The sequence below is a fragment of the Antechinus flavipes genome, chromosome X, assembly GCF_016432865.1.
Source record: "Antechinus flavipes isolate AdamAnt ecotype Samford, QLD, Australia chromosome X, AdamAnt_v2, whole genome shotgun sequence".
In the NCBI taxonomy this organism is placed as follows: domain Eukaryota; kingdom Metazoa; phylum Chordata; class Mammalia; order Dasyuromorphia; family Dasyuridae; genus Antechinus; species Antechinus flavipes.
In genome coordinates this window covers 86,222,031-86,239,018 of record NC_067404.1, presented here as the reverse complement: position 1 = coordinate 86,239,018, position 16,988 = coordinate 86,222,031, and the positions used below count along the sequence as shown (strand labels likewise).

Genomic DNA, 16,988 nt, shown 5'->3' with positions numbered 1-16,988 from the left:
AGCTGCAACTAAGTTAGAAACAGGGTACAATCATGCCAAAGGAAAATGTTACGAACACCAGGCAATCACAGATCCTAGGACTCAAGTTGAAATACAATAAGTAATGCTTATATTCATAAAACTCCATTAAGAAAGTTATTTGTTCTGCTTGTTTGAAAATTTCTATAAAACAGATGCTTTCTTTATGGTGCCCTTCTACACCTCCAATCCAGGTCCAGAAGGCAATATGTATCCCAAGTCCCACAAAGTAATATACAGTATTATATATTGTATATTGTATTTAAATTAAAAAGAAAATAGCTCCTTGAGGCTTGAAGGTTCTGTAATCCAGGAATGCAATGAACATACATAATTCCAATTCAACAGCATCCAATGGCAATTCCCCTCTGTGATGTAGTTACCCACCTGCGTCATTTAGCCACTTCTCTAGAAGTGGTTTTAATTTGCACATGTTCTTAAAGCTGAGGTTCAAGGCTTCAAAGCGAGAGATGGTAGTTTGGCTGAAGTCATTTCCATAGAGTTTGCCCATAGCGAGCCCAACATCACCCTGTGCAACAAAACAGAGTAAAATGGAAGATATAGGGAGATATGGGAGTAAGCTTTGGGTTCGTTTTAGGTATTTTTACTCTAATCAATTTTCCAACATAAATACCCTCCTTTAATCTAACAGAAGAGTGGAACAAAAAATTTTAGATATTAGAGATCACCTATTCCAAAACCTTCACCTTACAGATAAGGAAATTAAGGACAATGACGTCACAAAGCTGATTAGTGTCAGAGCCAGGACCTGATTCTATACAAATCTAGAATTCTCTTCACTCTATGACGTTGCCCCTAAAGGTGAATTATTATTCTCTTCTTTCCTGTAAATCATTGCCGGCAACAGCGAATGTACTTTTTTTTTTTTTTTTGTCACAAAATATGGATTTCAAAGTTGATTCCTAAAAGCATATAATTGAAGAGATCATTTCTTTGACCATTAAAAGAATATATTCAAAAGCTCACAGTAGAGAGTTTTGACCCATTTAGTAATAACTTTCACAGAACTAGTAAACTTGCTAACCTTCAGACAACAGTAACTGGAATGTATTAAAAAAGAGCTATCCATAAGCTTACAGATAAATCTTAAGGTTTAAATTTTACTCTATGTTTTTTGCTCTATGTTTTTTGTGAATAGGGAAAAAAGTAAAAAATATATATATATAATCATTGGATACAATTAAGATTCAGAGCATGTTAGTGACTCATCACAAAGCTGGCCTTGCAAAAAGCAGCCTTATTTCTGATACAAAGTAAAATAAAATGAACTATTAGAATTATCAGTCCCAAATATTAGGGACCAAAGATTTATTTTTTTGATTATTTTCCAAGTCATTTGATTTTGCTTGTTTCTGCCTATTTGCTATTCTTTACACATTACACTTATTAGCATTTACATTACAAGAGATGGGGAGGGGAGTACTTGGAAAAAAGAAGAGAAAACTAAAATGATCCCTTTTTTTCTACTTGCTAATAATTCTAATAAAAAGTCTAATAAAAAGAGGCAATACTGAAGTTACAAGATTTAAAAAAAAAAAAAAAGGCTTGAAAAACAGTCAGATTTCAAAATCTATACATTATCTGGCTCCAAATAAAAATAACCATTATAGTTGACTATTTATTGATTGCTTTTTGATTAAAAAATATTACTAAAAGGTACTGACATTATCCATTTATGCCCTTGTTAAATATATCTGTTCTGCTGTATCATGGATATGTATATTTATGACAACTTTAGATGACTGAGACTATTTTTTTGTTAAAACTTTTAGCACGCTGCCTATAATACCAAATGCTTGATAATAAAAATGCTTAATAAATGGTTCTAATAATATTTTACTTGCAACACATTTCTAAGTGTTTTGTAAGCACGATTTCAAAAATCTCCAAAATACTCTTTTAAGTTATGTTTGAAAACAAGAATTTTGACACACACACACACAGACAAGTAAAACACTTATCAAAAGGCCTGCAAGTCAGTAGTATAATTGTAAATAAAGCTATGTGATCACCTAACTAAAACTTTGATGATAAAGGATCTAGTTAATTAGGGTTTCTGTAGCTCAATTTCTGGATGCTACATCTACTTGTAAAATAACACTTTGGAAAGCCTTAATTAAAACAATTAGGTCACATTTTTAATCAGTTTAGTTTATCGTATTTTAATGTTTCCATAACTCACAATAGCTTAAATCTTTTCTCATAAATTGCTTCACACAGGTGATTTATGTGTAACCTGAACTACATTAGATATATAGTAATTTTGGGGAAAAAAGATGAAAAAGGAAAAAGATAGGAACTGTCTGACATTTCATGAGATGGATATGTTATACTACGGGCATGCATTCTAGTTATATAATGATGATAAGGAAGTCATAATAAATCTTTATATAAAATTATATAATTAGATACTAATTGAACCTAATTTAGATTAATATTATAATGTGTATTTAATGAGAAAATGAAAATATTCTTTGATCAAATGAATAATAGGTATTCTTAATTTCTCTTTAGTAAATTTTAAGTAAAATAAAGGAAAACACAAAACCATCTTTGATTATCTGAAATTGAAGTGTATAACCTAAAAGTCGAGATTGGTTTTCCATCCTTTGCCAATTAAAATAAAATTCTTCTTCTGATGCAGTTACAAGTCTGGATAATGCTACTTAATCTAGAAATAATGGCCATTACATCTGTGACACATGAGTACTTAAAAATGCTACTGGATAAAATGACAGTGCTGATATGCCAAGCTAATTTTGCATAAGAGGACAAAAGTCTTAAAATAGGAAAAAATACACAAAACAAACTACCACTATAGAGAAACTCCTATGCATGAAAAGAAAAAGAAAAGCCAACCCCTGCCAACCAAGATTCTAGGTCAAATTCAACAGAAATGTTGAAAGATGAAAGTTAAATGCTCTTATAAATGCATTAAAGTCTTCCGTGTGTGTGTGTGTGTGTGTGTGTGTGTGTGTGTGTGAGAGAGAGAGAAAGAACATTTAGGAAATGGTTATTATGGTACAATAAATAGTTGCTAACTTTTCAAAAATGTAAAATATTCTATTCACAGGTATGACAATTAATAGGAGCTTCACTTATTAGCATTATTTCTTATGTACTTAATTCAAAAGCTTAATTACTTAGAACAACAAGCTCTTAGATGTCCTAAAACCAAACCAAGTTGTCCAGAGTAATATTATGATCTTTTTGAACTAGGAATTGACTTCTCAGTCAGATCACTTATTTTCTAAAATCCAAACTTTAAAATTTCTGCTAATTTTTGTTGCCAATGCATTTAATTTATTTTAAAAAGCTTACTTGCCCAATTCTATCTGACTTGATCAAAGTAAATTTAAAATATATACACAGATGTTCTACTCTAGAGGTCCTCATCTTTGGTATCCCATGGGATGCTGTCAATCCTGGCTTTTTTTTTTCCTGGGGAGCTGCTGGTATAGTATATTATATTTTTAAATCAGTTTGGATAACAATTTAAATGATAATTGAATCCTTTGATGAAAAAAAATGAAGTCTTTTGTAATTATTTAATTAGGACAAATTAATTTTCTTATTTCTTTTTTTTTTAAATTTACATGAAGATCTTATACCATTTCAAACAACTGTTCATTTAGTTCATTTCTTTCCCTGTTACAAAGACATTACTACTGATACTTTAGCTAAAATATAATAAATTAATTTTGGCTTTGGAAGTAGATTCAGTGTACTATTGAAAAGACCTTTAAGATTCATATAATAATTGAAGGAAAAAACTTATTAAATGTTGATTGCTAATATCATTCACTTATAATCCAATTTAATCTTAGATAGTTTTACTTGAAAATTTGTTTATTTGTTTTCTTAATTTGAGTGTTTCTATTCCTTTACAAACTACCCCCAAGGAAAAGACGTTTCTAATCCAACTTTCAAAGATCCTTTCTGGTCTTCTCAAAAGATGTCTGAAGTCATCAATGTCCTAATCTCTTTCACACAATGCAAAAGTCGGCGCAATGGAAATGAAGTTCAAATAGCAAAACTCTCATAACACTTCTACAGCTCAGTCACCATTCTTTAAAACCTTTCAAAAACATCTTACTGAGATTATTATATGTATTTGCAGCAGTTATACATATGGCTTAAGTATTTTGGTCTGCTAACTTCATTATATTATAACAAAAAATTATAAAAACATTATATTATTTAAAAATTATAAACAAAACTGAGAGAGATGGTCTCATTTAAAATCAATGAGGTACCAGAGCAGAAAACACAATTCTTAAATAAATAATTAGATTTCCTAGAAGTTATCTAGAGATCTAGAAAGAAAAATTTTAAGGGAAAGGTTACTAAGAAGGGGTGTTTTATTATACCTGAGTGAATCCAAGTTTGATCCGTCTTTGTTTGAAAGTCTTGGCAAACTGCTCAAGCTCCTCAAGGTCACTGGGCTCCTCCAAGCTGGGTGTATCAATTCGCTTTGGTGTTGACTGGCTCTGTGGGAGTGTCTGAATTGGGGTTGCTGCTATTGTGCGTGTTGGGGTTGCTGGCTGTTAGACAAAGGCACAGAAGAAGAAACACTCAGAGAGACCAATGGGGGTCAAGTTTACTATCATTCAATAATGAAAGAAACTACTTTAAAAAGATCAATATTCTTGAAGATCCAGACCTAGATTCTAATGACAATAACTGCCAGTTCTCAGGTCATTTCTCCTCTTTTCTCAAACATTCAAATATCTATATCTAGATCACAGCCTTCCTTTCCTCTGTAAATTCTTATGCCAGCCTTTTTGTAGTGGCTAGAAACTGGAAATTGAATGGATGCCCATCAATTGGAGAATGGCTGGGTAAATTGTGGTATATGAATGTTATGGAATATTATTGTTTTGTAAGAAATGACCAGCAGGATGAATACAAAGAGGCTTGGAGAGACTTACATGAACTGATGCTAAGTGAAATGAGCAGAACCAGGAGATCATCATATATTTCAACAACAATATTATATGAAAATCAATTCTGACGGACGTGGCCCTCTTCAACAATGAGAGGATCCAAATCAGTTCCAATTGATCAGTTATGAACAGAACCAGCTACACCCAGCGAAAGAACACTGGGAAATGAGTGTGGACCACAACATAACATTTATACTCTTTCTGTTATTGTTTGCTTGCATTTCTTTTTTTCTTCTCAGGTTATTTTTACCTTTTTCCTAAATCCAATTTTTCTTGTGTAGCAAGATACATATATTGTATTTAACATGTTAAATATGCTCAAGTATTAAATATGTATTAAAAATATTCTAAAAAAAAGTTTCCAAGTCTACTCAACTCTCAAAAGCCTTCTCCTTTGCTCTACCTCAGACATAGAGAGACAACTACACTCCTGAGCTTGCTACTGTCCATTTCCATGATTAAGAAGACTAAGATTCTTTTTCTAACCTCAACTTGCCATCCCCTCATCTCTTAATGGCTTTTCCCTTCCTAGATCTATTGTTGTCCTTACTTTGAACTTACACATTTCTTGATCTCTCTGCATTTTCCAGGGCCATCACTTTCATTTTACCATCACTTTCTTCTTCTCCAATTATCAGCCTTCTACCTCAAGTTCCCTGCCCCATTGTTTCCTTGCTGCTCCTGTGTTGTGGGCTCCGATCTCTCTAGGCCACTTACCATCTCTGTTCTTCCTCCTGACAGAACCATCCTGATGCTCGTGGCAGCCAAGCAGCCCTTTCACCATTTCTACTGCTTTTCCCAGCAGATGGGCTAATCTTTGCTCTCAAGCTTCCCCCATTAGAGGAGGGTAAAAGAGGAGATTCTTTCTCTCAGTTGCTACCCAATCTTAATCACTGAATGGGTGCCACCCCAGTCAAAGCAAGACCTGTGGAAGCCTTTAGCCCAGGTTCCCCCCTGCATTCAGGACATCTCTGGTCATCCTGATCTCTATCTGGCCACTGGACCCAGAGGGCTCTGGAGGGGAAAGTGAGGCAAGGGGCCTTGCCCAGCCCCCCCTCACTTGCATGTCATGGTAACCCTCCCTGAAGTCAATGGTTCTCTTTGAGAACAAAGGACCAATAAGAACAACTTACACTTTACTGAAAAGAGACTACTTATTATAAGTACCACGTCATTTTTCTCCACAAAACCCTTTAATAATCTTCTGTATTATCTCCTCCTTTGCTCTAGTCTCTGATGAAGAGGTGACTCTTCCCTTTATTGAAGCCAACAACATCTTGATATCATCCCCAAGTGCCTTCTTCAACAAACTCTTCCCACAATTATTCCCTGCTCCCACTCCCTCTAACTTTTATGGCACAGCAGATAAAAGTGTTGAGTCTGGAGTCAGGAAGATATGAGTTGAAATCTACTCAAGCACTTGCTAGCTGTGTGACACAGAGTAAGTCACTTATACACTGTTTGCCTCAGTTTCCTCATCTGTAAAACAGGAATTAAAACATTATCTATACCTTTCAGGGTTGTTTTGGTGCCTGGCACACAGTAAACTCTTACTAAATCTTCATTCCTTTCCCTTTCTCCTGGCTACAAACATACCTATGTCTTTCCCAAGCCCCCCAAACCCTCTCTAACCCCTACCTTCCCTCAAGCCATCATTTATGATAATATGTAGCTTTCACAGTCAAACTCCTAAAAAAAAGTATGCCTTTGTGGCCTTCATGTGTTGTCTTTATAATCTCTTCTTGGCCTTAGGCAGTCTTGATTCTCATAGAGACCATTCTCCTCAAATTTACTAATGACCTACTAATCTCCAAAGTTAGATATTTTGCAAACCTGGTTTCAATGTGTCTTTCCAGCTTTATCATATAAAGGTTCCCTTTACACATTCTCCCTCCTGTTGTCTGTATGCATATAATAGGCTATTCTCTAATTCTGTATTTACAGACTGCCCTCCATGGGTGGAGCCCACTTTCATTTCAAACCTGCCTTCTTCTTTTCTTCAAAGATTAACTCATCCCTCTCTCTTAAATATGGCCTTTCCTGTTTTCGCTAGGTTGGTAATGCAACTCCTCTCTTCAATTAGCATGTATTAACTTTGTACATACATCTACATATAAAAGTTATATACACAAATAAAATATAAACTACTCAATGAAAGTTTTTTTTCTTTTGTCACCAGTACCCGATACATGTAATTTGATGCTTAATATATAATATTGTTGATTGATTGGTTGATTAGAAGATTATGAAACAGCATACCTAATCTCAAGTGTTACATCTTAAATGTATTACATATATTTAGTGATCATGAAACACTACTATTCAATATGCTTTTAATCTATTATAAATAATTTTGGTCTTATTCTTTTTTTTAAACCAACAAATCAGGTACCTTTATTTTTCAAACAGCTTTAAAATAATTATAGTGCAAATGTCCAGCAAGATGTAGAACATATTATTTAAGATATACTTTAACATGTATGAGACTGCCTGCCACACAGGGGAGGGATGGAGGGAAGGAACAGAAAAGCAGGAACAGAAGTGTTTGAAAGGGTCAATGTTGAAAAATTACCCATGCATATATTCTGTCAATAAAAAGCTATAATAATAAAAGTGTAGAATATATGTTTCTGCATTGTTTTTTTAAACAAGTGCCATTGAATTACCATGAATTACCACAAATTACCTATATTTCCCTTCTTTTCATTTGTCAATAACTACAAATATACACTGTAGTTAAAGATGGAATTTACTGCTGTGAATTTTTCTCCTTTTTAAACTATAGTGTGAGGTCAAACCTCTAGTATGGGTTTATTAGCAACATACTCTATTCAAATGAATATACTGGCCCAGCTAATCTAAAGAACAGATTTAAGACAGATAATAATTTAGTATATATTAACTTGCAATAATCACTATCCAGTAAAGAAAACACAATTTAGGAGTAGCTAGATGGCACAGTGGATAGAGTACTGGCCCTGGACCAGTCAGGAGGACCTGAGTTCAAATCTAGCCTCAGATACTTAACATTTCCTAGCTGTGTGACTCTGGGTAATCGCATAACCTCAATTGCAGCACCAAAAGAAAAAAAGAACAAACCAAGAAAACACAGTTTAGACTTCCTTGTATAGCAACACTTTGTAACAAAAAGTTCCTTTGACTACATTTGGGGAAACTGTTTATCTCCTATCAGTGTTCCATTCTGCACTCTCTTTGCAACTGGGAACACTCAGCCACAGACACAAGACCAGATTCCAGAGTCCATCTTTGACTAGTCACGTGGTAATTCTCCTGCCTCCTTTACTTCCCAACTAAGACCAAGGACTCGGGCTGATCCCGAGGTCCTCCGGAGAGCTAGTCCAGACATTATATTTTGGCGCCCAATGTGGGGGGATGGCGCCCAACGTGGGGCATAAACAGCAGCACCCAAGAGCTGTTCGTGAGTAAGATCTTCCTTCGGTAACCCACAGGGAAGTAAAGGGAGAAGAGACCAAGTAAGACTTTTTTAGTCTAGGTAATCAAATGGACCAATACACTAAAGGGCCATGCCAGGAGACTGATGAGAGACTTAAATGCCTATTCTGACACTAGTCCTCTTCTCCGTTTAAAAGTTTGCCTCCATGATATCTTACAAGATCAACACCTGCTACAACCATCCAGAGGTGATAGTGCTGCTTGCATTCCTCAGTGTGCAGACTCAGATAACAGCAAATGCACAAATTTACTAATCATGCTGGAGGGGGAGGGGGGGAAGGAGGAATAATCATGTCTAAAACAAAAAACATGGAATTGTTAAGGATCATGCCTAGGTGAAGGGGCAGGTCAATTCTCTGAGTGTTCACACTTGTGAATCATAACACTTGAAGGAGTTGCAGGGCAGTCTTTGCTGACACAGGTGTTGTGGACTGGGAATGAGATAAATTGGAGGCAGAGGGAAGGGGAGAGAGGTCAGACAATGCATTGGCCTCTCAGTCTCCTTGTACCAGCATCATCCGCTCACATGAAGAGATCCATTCTACAGATCTGAGTTAGACCTCCAGCAGCCACTGGCAGGTGGCTCCCATATTGCAACATGGGTGAAGTGGCATTTAAGAAGCAGGATTCACCTCCCTTAATTTTCTAAGTCACCTCAGGGCTTTGAACAGTCCAACCCCAGTGTCAATAGTTGGCAGGCCACAAAGGATGCCAAAGGTACCCTCTCATAGGAAAGTGGTAGTTTCTATAATAACTGTTGGGCCTGATGGGATAAATGAATTCAACAACTTTATTTTATATGTGATAAAGGGAGAAAGAGGCTCAGAGGTTAAAGAACTTCTTCACAGTCATAAGACTAGTGAAGCACAAAGCTAGTTAATTAGAAACTAGGACTCTCTTCCCAAGTCAATGCTTCTCCTATGATAACAAGCTGGTAGAGAATGATAAAGATAAGGAGGGGAAGAAGTGAGAGACACTAGACTCTCAACAAAGACTCAAGGACAGTGATGGGCATCAACTGTGACTTAAGTCTTCTGACTCAATTTGTAATCCCCATTGCCAGGAATATCTATGCTTTTTAAGTTTACATTTTCTCAGTGTCTTAAGAGTGTGCTTCTCAAAATATCCAACATATCCATGATGGTGAAGAATTGCTGCCTGTTGAAGAAAAGTACAAATTAACTAAAAGTTTTCTGCTGAGATGCTATAGAATGCCATAATGCAGAAAGCACTGAGTTTGGAATCAAGATGACTTAGGTTCAAATCTGACCTCAGATACTTACCAGCTATTCAAGTCTGGATAAGTTATTTTACCTCTTTCTGCTTCTGTTTCTTTAACTGTAAAATGGGAATAATCAGAGCCCCAGCCTCCCAGACTCGTTATAATGATCAGATAGGACAATATTAAAGGATTTAGTATAGCCACTAGCACATAATATATATGTATATATAATGATTATTTCCTTTCCTTTTCTCTCCTTCTTTTGTAGTCAATCAGTTATCATCCATTAGGATATTTATTACTCCTCAGTACAGAGGAAATGGCAAGATCTAATTCAATATTTTCCTCCATGATCCATCTATAAAAAACTAGTTAAAACCCAGATTTATGTATGCAAACTTTTTTTTGTCTTAAAGAGGTTTCTTTAAAGATTAAGAGTCACTAACAACTAAGTTTCACTGATGACAAAGTTCATGGTCTGAATTCTGCTGATTCCTACTGGCTGTGCAACCAGTGGAACTCTAACATCATCTTTCAACTCCCTTCTCTTCATCTGCTTTCTCTCTGCACAAAACATGGATCCTATGATGCATCGAATAAGTTATTAGGCATACAGTGTTTTATAAATATTAAAAGTGCTGTGCCAAAATAAAAGTGCAATTCCCTTTTCTAAATATGAAAAATTAATCAAACAATTCTCTGAAGGTTTTGTAGTTGATGACCATTTGTCAACTTTCCTTTGTGGGTCCACAGGTGTTGTGCATAGTTTTCCTTGGATTCTAAGAATTTTTAGGAGTAATTTTACCAGTATACTTTACTTTTTCTAAATCATTATACAACCCAATAATCAACCAAGATCAATAACCCAATAAGACAAAATAATTAGAGCAAGTAACAACTGTGAAAGAAAACTAACCTGTGAGGTGAGGGTGATGCTTGGCTGAGACTGCAGGAGGTTGGCTTGGCTTTGCTGAGGTAGTTGTGTTAAAAGATTCTGCGCTTGTAAGAGGCCTGTAAAATGCAAAAGTTTTGTTCTTGAAGTATTAAGATCGGTATTGAACACTGGCAGAAAGAGCAAGTAATTGAAAGGGTTCGAGAAAAGCAACCTTTGATTCCATTTCCTGATAATATTGTTTTAAATTCTTGGCGGAACAATATTCACCCAAAGTTCATTCAAAGTAAATGTCATTTCTACAATAAATGGTGGTAGGAAAATTATAATAAAATTAATATCTTTTTAGGCTTATTTTTTAGATGGAATTCTTCTATTCAATAATTCAGTGTTGTACCAATTGATAGATTGATAGGTACAAGGCCTAAGTTAGGCCAGTTCAGCTGGTTTAATGCTGAAAAAACAGGCACCATGGATTATACAATATGATTAAAGACAAATTTATTTTTTTAAATATATTTACTTTTTTATTATAGCTTTTTATTTACAAGATATATGCATGGGTAATATTTCAGCATTTATAATTGCAAAACCTTTTGTTCTAATTTTTTCCCCTCCTTCTCCTCATCCCCTCCCCCAGGTGGCAGGCTGACCAATACATGTAAAATATGTTAAAGTGTAAGTTAAATACAATATATGTATACATGTCGATACACTTATTTTGTAAAGACAAATTTATTAAGAGGAAATTAAAAGAATGCACTGCCATGTTTGAAGAAAATGCTATCATTCTATATAGTTATCAAGTCAGGAACTCAGGAAAGTATTTCGAATGGAATTTCTCTTTGTATCTCTTGGTGTTGGATTTTGTTGGTGATGTATAAAAATGCTGAGGATTTATGTGGATTTATTTTGTATTCTGCAACTTTGCTAAAGTTATGAATTATTTCTAATTGCTTTTTAGTAGAATCTCTGGGGTTCTCTAAGCATACCATCTTATCATCTGCAAAGAGTGATAGTTTGGTTTCTTCATTACCTACTCTAATTCCTTTAATCTCTTTCTCGACTCTTATTGCCGAGACTAGCATTTCTAATACTATATTGAATAATAATGGTGATAGTGGGCAACCTTGCTTCACTCCAGATATTACTGGGAAGGTTCCAGTTTTTCCCCATTGCATATGATACTTACCGATGGTTTTAAATATATTTTCCTGACTATTTTATTCCTATACTCTCAAGTGTTTTTATTAAGAATGGATATTGGATTTGATCAAATGCTTTTTCTGCATCTATTGAGATGACCATATGGTTTTGTTAGTTTGGTTATTGATATAGTCAATTATGCTAATAGTTTTCGGGAAAGTATTTCGCAGAAAGCTAGTACTCAGAAAAAACCTTTAATTACATCAAATAGTATTCTATCTTATTTATATACTATAACTTACCAGTCATTCACAAATTGATGTGTATTCTTTCAGCTTCTCATTCTTTGCCATCTCAAAAAGAAATGGATTTTTGTATAGTCTAGATTCCACTCCCCAACCCCCCTTAGGACTAATCTACCTCCATCTACCTCTAATTCCCTTTTATCTTCTCATTTGCTTTTTGAGAAAAATATATTTTTCTATCTAATTTATCTACTTCTATATGTATATTCTTCCTTCCCTTGACCAGTTTGGAAGAGAGTGAAATTCAAGTGTTCTCTCAAGCCTTCCTCTTTATTTGCATAGCTATCTCCTTGTGCACTCATGTGAGATTATTTTCCTTAACCTTTCTTTCCATATTCTCTACCCTACCTCAACCCTCCAACACTTTCCAGTGTTTTTCTCTTTCATTCTCTTCTTAAGTTCATCAAGACATAACAAATCACTCCCAGGCCTTTTCTAGTCAGATTTCCTCTATGATCCTCAATGAAGACAGAGTTTAGAAAGGACATGGGTATCACCATCTCCCTATATTTTAATGTAGTAGTTCATTCTTGTTTACTCCTTCATGAATGTTTGCTTCCTATTTTATATTTCTCTTAAATCTTAAGTTTGTAATAAAAATTTCTGTGGAACTTTGGTCTTTTCACTTCAAGAATTCTTCAGGTATGCTTGGAAATGTTCTAATTCATTAGTCAATCCGACCCCCCCCCCCACCCCCCTATCCCTCACCACCAACAGGAATATACTTGGTTTTGCTGGATAAGTTATTCTTGGCTATAGGCCCACCTCCTTTGTTTTCTAGAACATAGTAGCCATGATCTTCACTACTTTATCGATAATGGTTGCTAAATCTTGTGATCTTGGATACTATGATTTCTTTTTAACTGCTTGTAATATTTTTTCTTTGACCAAAAAACTCTGGATCTTGTCAAGTTTATATTTTGGGATTTCTTTTAGAAAGTAGTGAGTGGATTCTTTCTATGTCCACCTTGTTCTCTGGTTCTAAAAGAGGTAGGAAGTTTTAAAAATATTTCTTGAAATACAATGTCTTATTTGAAAATATGTTACAACCAAATATATCAGTATAACCTGTATCAGATTGCCTGCTACTGTGGGGAGGGAGGAGATAAGAGGGAAAGAGAAAAAAATTTGGAACTCAAAATATTATAAAAACAAATATATTAAAAACTATCTTTGAATGTATTTGGAAAAATGATATATTAATGAAATATATATTTTTTAAATATAAAGTTAAGGCTTTTTTTTGGCATGGCATTCAGATTATCTAATAATTTTTATTTTATTTTTTTAACTTTCTTGATCTGTTTTTGCTATGAAATACCTTTTTCCCCTCTTCTATTTTCTTAGTCTTTTGACTTTGTTTTAATATACTTCTTGTCTCACAGAGTCATTGAGTTTTCAATGTAATCCCATCCCTTCATCAAAGCAAGATTTTCTTCTTGAATCACCTCCCCTCTCTTGCAGTCTCTTCTCTTTCTCTGTTCCCCTATTCTTCTCCCTGTTTTCATGCACCTTCACGTTTCTTAATGAAGTTCCATAAAAACCAAAGATTTATACCTTATGCCAAGCTGTTAATTCTCTTTCCAATTCTTTTTTTATGTCCTCATTTCTTTTCCATTTCCCCCCCTTTAACCCTCATATTTTACTGATAACATTTAAAACTTTTTAAAAAATCCTTGCTTTATCTCTTCTTGGAATTAAAGTTAAATTTGTACTTAAGTTGTGTTTTTAGTCTATTTATGTGGTATAGTAGATTATAAAAAGTATTGTTTTCTAAAATAACAAGAAACAATGGAAAAATATATACTTGCAGAAAGCTTAGCATAAGACCTAGTGAGAATCTAAATGATCTTAAGGACCCTTATGCATAAAAATGGATGGAATAAAAAAAACAGAAAAAAAAATTTTTTTCTCTTGGTGACATTGAAAAATACTTTGTTATAGAGACTTAGACTGATAATTGCTCATAATCTTCTACCATACTCTTCTGTAAGATTTACAAAAGTGTTAAAACTTTAAATTGGTGTTGATTTTGGCTGCTTCTGTCTGGCAAAGAGATTAAGTATTTGTTGGTTGAAGTAGTTTCTAGCTCTTTTGGCCTTCTTGTATTGACAATTGCTTAATGTTAATTAAATATCCATAGTTCATTATATATAACCTTTATTCATTTCTAATTTTTCTTAATCAAAGATTAAATAGGTTAGATTGGAGCTGTCATGATTTATATATCAGATTTTTTTCCTCATTTTTTATCTTTTTTTTTCTTTCTAATTTAGTGATGGATTTTTATCTTCCTTCAACAAGTCAATAATCTGACAATTTACAAAAGCCAACAATTCAGAAATAATTCCCATACTGGTTCTTGTTTCTGCCTCAAAATACTGTCAGTTAAATTTTTTGTTACTTCTTTTATTTCTTTGTTTGGTGCTTATAATGTCCAGTATTTTTTGACTTTTGAGGAAAGAATTTAAACATGCACGCACCCCCCCCCCATATGGTGTGTATATATATGAATGTATGTGTATATGTGTATGTATGTGTATGTATATATATATATATATATATATATATATACACACACACACATACATATGCATATATGCACATGCCTATCTATTTCTTTGTGTCTCTGTCTCTCTTGGGGGTAGTCATGAAAACTAAAACAACTCTATTTTGTCTGCAGTTCCTTTACTTTGTTCCTGACTTGGTTTGACAATCCTTAAAGCCATCTTCAGCCTTCCTTTCTTTTGGATGCATAATAAAGGCAATTCTTTTAATTTTTATATGCCTCTCCAAGAAGAAACCAACGAGCCAGTCTTCTACTTCTATGTTCTGGTTTATAAAAAGTGATACTGTCAATGTTGACATGCTTTTAATTTTTATATGCCTCTCCAAGAAGAAACCAATGAGCCGGTCTTCTACTTCTATGTTCTGGTTTATAAAAAGTGATACTGTCAATGTTGACATGATTTAATTCCTCTCACAATACATCCACTCAATGAGTCTTGAAAAAGCAGTTCATAATAAATTATCAACAGTTAAGTTAATGTTTGTTTATACCTAGTTTAAAAAAAATGATTTTTATCATTCTTTGCTTTCTTTTCTGCTATTCTCCTTGCAAAAGTTAAAAGGAGCTGCATAAGACTGAGACCCAATTGGTTTTTCTTTGCCACATGGGTTAACATAACCAAGTAATTCGACAATGAGCAGCCAGCCAACTGATGATAAGCCTCTAGTCTTGGTTGGTGTAGGACTTAGAAGTAAGGCAGTCTATCACGAAGACTGTAAGAAACCTTTCCAGAATGATATAATCTATAAGAGCTTGATGAATGACAAAAGCCTCTGAGAATATAAGTTTCCTTCAAACAACAATGCAGTCTCAGAAAACTTCTGTGTAATTTAAATTAAAGGACAAAAATGTAAAAACAGGCAAATACCTAAAAGACATGATCACAAAGCTACTCTCATCTGACAAATAATTTGTAGAAACAATGTATAGAAAATACTTTGTATACCTTGCTGTAATATGAAAATACTACCCATGATCATTTTTTTCTAAGAGGTAGATTCTTTGGTCATTTTGGTAAAGTAAAAGAATAACTATTCAAATACATTTCATGTTATTTAAAACCATCATAATTATTAATATGCCTAGGAACATTTTCAAATTATGTGTATTTCAACCAACAAAAAAAAAGAATCCCACCACTGAAACTTATTATGGAAACAGGGAAGATCAGGATTCATCTTCAGAGGACACTTTAGTAAATAAATTAAAAAAAAAAAAAAGAACAACCAACTTCTACCCCAAAGAGTAATGCGAAATGGCTTCTTACCCAGAGAGATTAAAAAAAAAAAACTCAAAAAAGAATTTAAAAATAAAATGAGATTATTGAGGAAAAACTAAAAACTAAAAATCATTCAAGAAAAACAAGATTTATGAAAAAAAGTTAACCAACTAGAAAAGGAGGTACAAGAGTCTGAAAGATCAAAATAATTCTTTGAAAATTAGAATTGGGCAAGGGAAACCAGTGAAACTATGAGAAATCAAGAAATAACAAAACAGATTATGAAGAATAAGAAAACAGAACAGAATAGAACAGAAACATCTTATAAGAAAAACAACAGATCTGGAGAACAGATCAAGAAGAGAAAATATATGAATAATTGGACTGCCAGAAAGTTATGACCAAAAAGAGAATCTTGACAAAATAATGCAGGAAATAAAATTGTCTGGGAGTGACAAAACATGAAGGGAAAAGAGAAATAGAAAAAATTCATTGATCACCACCTCAAAGAGATCTTTTGTGGAAAACACACAGGAATATTATTGCCAAATTGATCCAGAGAGGAGAGTAGCCTGGGAGACTCGGGAAGGCACAGAGCCAACATTTGGGGTGAGGTGCAGAAAGCTGAGTGCTCCCTTTAAGATGGACCAGTCTGGGGCAAAGGCCGGAGGTAGGACATCCTTTACAGAGGAGAGGGCAAACTGGGGTTTGTTCCTAGGTACCTTGTGACCTCTAAATCCCTCAGCAGGTCCACAGCATCTCTAACAAAAATGTCTTGGGAGCAGGAACAAAGGGGATCATCAAAACACTGGAGGAGGACTGAGTCCTGAAAATGTGAGAGGTCATGCCCTGTTGTAATATCTGTGAGAAATAGATGGTGACTCAGTGAATTCCTGCAAAGAACAGGCTGAGGGCATGACCATCCTCCCTGCTTTCAGAGGCAACTGAGAATGAAAAACAGCTACTGCTGAGTCATTTCCATAAAGTGACTGGCCCAGATGGTACAGGGTAAATAGAGTGTGGGGGTTTGGGGTGACAGGGACTCAGGGTATTACAGTAGCATTAACTGCTTGGAGAGGATGAATAATCGCCAATTATGGATTAGATGAAGCTAGTTGCACAACAGTGGGGGGCACTAATAAGTAACCCAATGTCAATAGCATTTGAAGCCCACAC

The 16,988-nt window shown here is 34.4% G+C and overlaps 1 long non-coding RNA gene across 1 annotated transcript; it reads right to left on the bottom strand.

Annotated features, from left to right (window-relative positions):
* Positions 1-386: 386 nt before the first annotated feature.
* Positions 387-10,816, bottom strand: LOC127542349 (uncharacterized). Its single transcript, XR_007948638.1, has 3 exons — positions 10,598-10,816; positions 4,410-4,583; positions 387-547 (listed from the first exon to the last, which is right to left on the bottom strand). It is a non-coding gene; the product is annotated as an uncharacterized LOC127542349 (long non-coding RNA).
* Positions 10,817-16,988: the final 6,172 nt, after the last annotated feature.